Below are 7,782 nucleotides of genomic sequence, written 5' to 3'. Positions count from 1 at the left end.
TTTGAGGGGATAAGACTTTATTTGGGGGCCTATTCAATACAATGTATGGTTTGTTTAGCATCACCCTGGCCTCTGATTATATTGTATTAAGGGACAGCTTTCCTTTTTGAAGTCAGATATAGCCAAACGTAACATATTTATCTAACAGCTCTGCATGCCCTTGAGAACCTTATACCACAACTCCAGCTATATAGTTGGGTTAACCTAAGATAGTATTACATAATTTGCCTCCACAGTCACAGATTAATCTCAAGGGGGTGAGCATCAGTGTTTTGTCTTGTTTTGTTTTGTTTTGTTTTGTTTTGTTTCAGCTTTCTGGGCATGAGGGTTGAGCCATTACTGTGTTCTAAAATACAGCAATAGTGGGCAAAAAGGGTATTTAAGGAAGTAAGAGGAGAGTGCTATGGATTGACTATTAAAGACAAGTACAAAATGAGAGTTCTAGGAGTGTACATTTATGAATGATCTTATCACATCCAAATCAGTTCAAGGACTTCTGTAATAGTGAGCCTCTGATCTTGTCTCTTCCCCTGTATTGGATAGTAATTGGTTAACTGCACAGTATTTTGAACTTTATCTTTTCTTTTTTTTAATAATGCATAGTCCTTGATTAACACCATATAATTTTGCTCTATACAAAAAAAATTTTTTGAGGTTTTGGTTGGTGTTAAATTTTACTTCTCATATCTGGGAAATAAAACTCAATTTTGTACTAAAACAGTACTAAACTCCCTCATGGTTGGACTTTTTAAACTTTAATAAGTTATCTCTCTCCCTACTTTATGTCAGTAGCATACCTGTAAGTTATATAGGTTACAAGGACTTAAAATAAGGCTTCAAGCATTTTGCTCCAAATTTCAAGAATTTGCTCAAGAGGTTAGAACCATATCCTATCAGATGGCCACTCCTTTAGCGAGCACATGAAGTGCATGGTTCCTTGGTGGCTAAGGGAGTAGGATGATGTCTTAGGGTTTCTGTTCCTGCACAAACATCATGACCAAGAAGCAAGTTGGGGAGGAAAGGGTTTATTCGGCTTACACTTCCCACATGGCTGTTCATCACCAAAAGAAGTCAGGACTGGAACTCAAGCAGGTCAGGAAGCAGGAGCTGATGCAAAGGCCATGGAGGGATGTTACTGGCTTGCTTCCCCTGGCTTGCTCAGCTTGCTTTCTTAAAGAACCCAGGACAACCAGCCCAGGGATGGCACTACCCACAGGGGCCCTCCCCGCTTGATCACTAATTGAGAAAATGCCTTACATCTGGATCTCATGGAGGCATTTCCTCACCTGAAGCTCCTTTCTCTGTAATCACTCCAGCTTGTGTCACGTTGACACAAAACCAGCCAGTACAGATGGTGAAAAGGAATGATCTTTCCAGGACCTGCTGTGAGCTAGCAGATAGAGGGAAGGAATGTACCTTCCACCATGTACCTTCCACCACGCACACAAATTACTTACAAATGCATTAATTAAGGCTTTCTGCGGGGCAGTGGGTGTGGGGGAAAGAGGAAATGGGAGAAAACCCAAGTCCAGCCAGAGTTCTGGCACTCTGAGCGGGCAGATGCGGAATGCTGCATGCTTTCCGCATAGCCCCGGGTGGGTGTCTGGCTGTGGGAAGCTTTGGAATCCCAGCTCGGCGGGAGGTGAACAAGGGGCAGTCCTCGTACCAGGTTCTCAGCCTAGGGCATCCCAGACATCGCTGGACACTGAGGAAGAGCTGAGAACAGAATGGGAGCCCCAGGGGCCAAAGAGAGGAGAGGGCAGGCAGAGAGAGAGGCACTGTGTGGTTCCAATGTAGGTGAGAGTCCTTGGTCTGGTCCATGACTGGAGTGCAGAAAGTCAATTAGATAGCTCAGTTAGGAGAAAGCCTATCTGATCGTTCAAGCACAGCAGGCCTTGATGAGCAGAGACAGTCTATGTTCTTAGAGCTTTATTGTAGAAAGGCAGGGAGGAGAGAAGGTAGAAAGAGGCCGGCCAAGGCAACGTGGAGAGAGTGGGTAAGGAGGAGAAAGAAGGAGGGCTAGAGATGGGAGTAAGAAAGGTAAAAGCTTAAAGAGATTGAGGAGAGCTTAGCAGCCCCTTTTATAGTGGGCTGGGCTATCAGGTAACTGTGGGGGTGGAGTCTAGCCAGAATGCCAGGAGCTTGGGACATTGCATGACTGATAGTTACACACCTCTCCTGGGGGAGGGGGATGCTGGGGGAGGGGGCTCTGTGGGGGCTGTGGGGACTTCAACAGGAGCCAGGGGTCCAGGAGACATGATCGAATACCTTCTGTCCCATTGGGTTTTCCAGGATTCAAGACCTCAAGACCTAGGCTCGACTGGAGACCAGGCTGTCTGTGTTCAGCCCACTGCCCCACAGCTTTCAGCTAAAAAAAAAATTACTTTTGTGAACTTAAAAATAAGCAAAAAAAAAAAAAAAAAAAAAAACAACTATGAAACAATATAATGATGCAAGGGAAATTTGATAAATTTGTATTAAAATTAGGCTTTGATCAAAAACCAACCAAGAGTCGGAGATTACACACACATATACACACACAAATTAAGCAATGTACATAGAAAACAAAGGACTCATGTTCATAATTAAGAAGCCCTAAAATTGGTAATAAAAAATAAGTAAAAAATTTACAAAGAAAAATAGCCAAATGGCCAATAAATATGTGTTCTGGTCCATAAATCATCAGAAATACAATTAAATCTACAGTACTGTTTTACTACATGCACTCCAGAATGGCTAAGATGAAAAATTATTCCAAATACTGACAGAGTTACACTCTGGCGCAAGGCATGCCCCCAGCAGAACTAAGTGCATGGACTCTAACAGCTCTATGCTGATGCTTTGATTATGTAAGTCTACAGCAGTCGTATAGCTGCTGAAGTAAGAAACCGCCGAATGCCCATCAACACTGGAGTGGATGTGTCAGCATGGCCAACTCACAGAAACACCATGTTTAAACAATGCAGAAATGTTTATGATCGCCAGCAACAAAAGGGAAGAAAAGGCATGAAAGAATTCCAAAGCAGCTGCTGGTGCTGAGTCAGGGGATTACCCGGGAAGGGGAGGCAGTGCTGTTGGATCTGGAATATACTGCAAACACTCATGTTAAATTTAAAGGTTTACTGCAGGTGGTAGAACCTTTCAGAGGCAAGTCCTAGAGGAAAAAAAGTTAAGTCATGGGGGCATGGCCTCTTCATCTCTTTGCCTCTGGCCACATGAAAAAGTGAACTCCCTCTGTCACTTGATCCCATGATAGACAGTACTGCTAAAGGCCGAGAAGATATGGGCCAACTAAGCTGGCTGACGCTACCCAGGTGAACCTTTCCTCCTTGACATTGCCCAGTGTGCTGCTGATGTTTTCCATAAGCAAAACTAGCTTAAAAGACAAAAAGGACTCTGGAGTGTTGGTAATGTTCTCTTTTCTGAAGTTGGGCATCTGCTTAGCTGATTTAATTGTGCAAACTTACATGCACTTTTTTTTATATATGTATGGTGTAATTAAAATGGGTTTAAAGTGCATCCAAATCTGTTCATTAAACAGTGATAGAAACGTTTTAAAAATTCTAGTTCCAGCGAAGGAACTTAAAATAATCGACTTCTTCAAAAGACTCTAAGATTTGCAATTAACTCATAGAATTCTGAAACCAAATTAGGAGTTTCTTTTATGCATTGAAGCTATCACAATATCAAATTTGTAAAACATTTAAGTGTTACTTGCAATATGTATTGTACATGCTTTAATTTTTGTCTAAAACGTGACTAATGCTTGTAAATATTTTACAAGATTCCTGAGACCTTCCTTGGGAATTCCCAAGATTCCCTATCTCCTCCCTTAGATAGTTAACTTATTCTCTGACAGGATCCCCAATGCATTCCCCTGGGAGCAGACCTGGCAGTTTCTTCTATTCTGTTAACTCTGTGAACGCTGGACACATTTACAGTCTTACTTTTACTGTCTTCATATAAAGTAATAATAATAAAAAGTACTTTGTTCTTCTGTGCAGTAAAATCTATATGGATTTTACCGTAATAATGTTAAGAAAAGTAATGTAGTGATAGGGTGTAAGATTGTGGTGTTTGGGTCTGCTTTGATCTCTTTGTTCAGTATAAAGTGTTCTAAGCACTTTTAATTTGGCTTTATACAGGGGTTACATACATTTAAGTTACTGCTTACATTGTGTAGAAAGATGTTGTGACCCTTTATCAATACAAAAATTGTCCTTAAGCTTGTTAGACTCTACTTTAAATCTCTGCCCCATTTTGTATCTGTATAGGCCATTTTGCTACAATTGTAGCTTTAGTGGTCTTGAGTGACATAAACCCATCATTCGTTACAGACATATTGAGAAAGTACACTTACGGTCCAGTTTTGTCACTGGAAGAATGGTTGACAGAATCCATGCCACATAAATGTTTAGTAAACTTAAGGATGGTTCAGAGTCATAACTTGAGACTAAGTGGGTTCAAACTGGAGCTTTGTCCAGAATCATAGCAATCTAATAGCTAGGTGTAGGGAGATCTCCCTTTAGCCTCAGGTCAGCTCTGACAATAGGTTATAATTGTTGCATTGGGGTTTGTTGTTGTTTTGTTTTTATCAACAAAGTTAAAATATGGTATCTCATGAAATATGCTGCCTGGATCCTAAATATGGTACCTACTTATATTAAAAAGTTCTTTTTGTTCTGGAATGTAGAATTAGTCTACTCTCTTCTATCATGCTAACTCTGTTGACCTTATATGAATGACGACAGTCACTATTCAAACAGTGGCTACAGTCGATAATAAGATCATGAAAAACTTGGAGGTACTGAGTGTTGTTTTTAAATAGCAATGCTCGGGGAAACTGAAAGGCGCGTCAGGATTGAGTAACATGGAAAACAGGTGCTTGGAGCGTAAAGATCACCTCCCTGGCTCTGCAGGAGTGTGGCTCAGGATTTTACCCTTGGGTGTACTTTGTTCCTGTCCATTGACTGCTTGCATCTCTCCTGTGACTAAGAGCCTCAAGATCAAAATCAGCAATATTTTCAGAAGAGTGTTGTTCTCTACATTCCTGTTTGACTGCAAAGGGCAGGAGATCCATTTGTCACAGGGATATGCTTTTACTTATCCTTGTTTAAATGCATTTTTTTTTCAAAAATATAAACTCAAATGTCACGCTGTCTTAATTGAAAATTGAAGGTTCATTGGGATTCAAACCGAGTTAAATTACTTGTAGGGTCACAAAAAGGAGACATGGGTCCAGCCCTGAGTAAACGAGCTGGGGAAGAGAAGGGAAACTATGTTTATTGCTGGATAACTAAGTTGGAGTAATAAGATTTGTCCCACATTAAGTCTGGGTAAGTTAAAACGCCCTCTCAGAGTCAAGTGGTAACTCATGAGAAATAAATTAACTCTCCTGGGACACTGGAACAGGAATTAGTGACCTGGAAGAGGCAATTAATCTTAAGCAACTGACCACTTGGCTTTTAAACTGTTCTCTGTGTCCTTAGAACCAAGTGACCATCAACCCACAGTGTAATGTTATGCAGACACCCAAACTCAACACTGATTCAGACAATGTCTCCAAGTGGCAAAAATCCTTTTAGCATATTAGAAAACAAATTTTGATAAGACTACTAATATATACCAGGTTCCTTCTAGCAAATTAGAGATGAGATAATGAAATAAAATAACACTCAGGGTATGAGACGTCCTGGCCTCCTTCTCAGTCCTTTCCTGCATTTCAGGTTCACGTAGAAAACACATTGAAGGTTCTATACAAGCTTCAGCTGATAGCCACTCTTCTGACACTGAGTTGCAAGAACTGATGTTAATTCCAAAAACGGTATGAAAATACCAGTCTTGTGATCATCATTTCAGATACTAGATCCTCAGAGTACTTGATGTTTTGAGTCCAGAACTGCCATTGGTTCTCAGCCTTCCTAGCATGGCTTTCCAAGTCTTGGTAAAAAGTAGCCTGATGCCAATGCCGAGCACCCTTAATACTAACAGCAAAATAGCAGTCACGTGTGTTGCCTAGCTCAGTAGGTTACATTAAAGACTATTCTCAGGTGTGAATATCTCAAATCAAATAGGAATTCTAAGTTTGACCTGGAAGTTGGGGAAGGTTTTTGTTGTTTTAACGCTTCTCCTAGATGTTTACAAAGATAGACACTTGGTGTATTTGACCAGTAGGTGTCACCATGCAATTACTCAGAAATTCTTCTGAGTTTCTATTCCTAGTATTGGAGGCCACCTAATTTTGTATCTAGTAGGCAGCTTTATGAATCGCATGTTTGAGATTTACCTTATATTGTTTAGAAAGACAGACTCCTAGCGTTGCTAGTGACTTCTTTGCTTTTCCCTGATGTTGTTGGTCATTATTTTAGATGCTGTTTTCTTGGTTATAGAGTATTGTCTTCAGCAGCCCTGAGAACAGACCTGGCAGTTCCTTGAAGAAAATGCACTTCTCACAGTAACTCCTACTGTTCAATATTTTCACATCATATTTCTTCTGTATAGTGTGAGTTCCTGGATAAGAATGTTCATCACAACACCATCACAACTAATTCCTGGCTAATAAAAACGGGAAAATGGCGTGGAAATGGAAAATGGCGTGATGTGGTCTTCCTTCACCAGCAAGACGTTCTAGATCTGCCAGGCAGAGAGCACTGTGTTTACTTTCAAGAGATCTGACAAATTCTCACATTTAAATTAATTCACAGTTGTTAAACAGCTACTTAGTCCTTCCTACCCCATTTTAAAAAGAAACTATCTTTGAAATATAAAGAGGGAGTTAAGGGTGAAACTATTGAGTTTCAGAAGTGTTGTCAATATCATGATTTTACAGAATCATCAAGCCGAAGTATAAAATTAGAGAAATGCATCAAAAGGAACAGAATGCTACAAGTTATGACAGGATGTGTCAGAAGCCAATCTTCTGAAACTTACATTTTTAAGAACTAGGCATGTAGGAATATGTAATTTCTAAACTCAAGATCAATATAAGTAACAGAACTAACACTCAAGTAGTTCACAGCTCCCTCCCTTCTTTCCTCTGCCCCCTCATGTATTTGTGTGTATGTGCGTGTGTGTGTGTGTGTGTGTGTGTGAGAGAGAGAGAGGATGTGTGTGTTGTGTGTGTGTGTGTGTGTGTGTGTGTGTGTGTGTGTGTGTGTGTATAGTGGTCAAAAGACAACCTTGGGCGCCTTTGCCTTTCTTGCTTGAGACATTATCTTGTTTTCCATTGTGTGAACCAGACAAGCTGGTCTGCAACTCTTGGCTCTTGGGGATTTTTCTATCTCCACCTCCCTTCTCTTGGTAACAGCGTTGGAACTTCAGATGCCACACATGTGCACACTCGCACATACAGACACACACGCATGCACACAAAGCATGTCCTCCTGTTTACATGAGTTCAGAGAATTTAAATTAAATCTTTATGTTTACACAGCAAACACTTTAACCAACTGAGCCATTTCCCTCCAACTCTAACCCAGACTTCTGTTGTGCTAGAGATCAATTCCAAGCTGGTACACATGCTAGGTAAAGATTCCACAACAAAACTCCAGTTCCTATACAACCCACTCACTGCTGAAAGACTTCCCAAGTCCAGCATGGCTGTTACAGTGTCATCTATTTGCATTGTACAGTCATAAATCTGGAAAATAGTCTTAATTAGCAAACTCCAGACCCCGCAAGGAAGATCGCCCATTCCTGCTTCACTTGAGCAGCTCTGCCTCTGTGTCACACCAACATTTAGGATTTATTATAGAGGTTAAACTTGTATATTAACCATGTTTT

Source organism: Mus musculus, chromosome 2 (assembly GCF_000001635.26).
Source record: "Mus musculus strain C57BL/6J chromosome 2, GRCm38.p6 C57BL/6J".
NCBI lineage: Eukaryota > Metazoa > Chordata > Mammalia > Rodentia > Muridae > Mus > Mus musculus.
Note: the sequence above shows the minus strand (reverse complement) of the source record.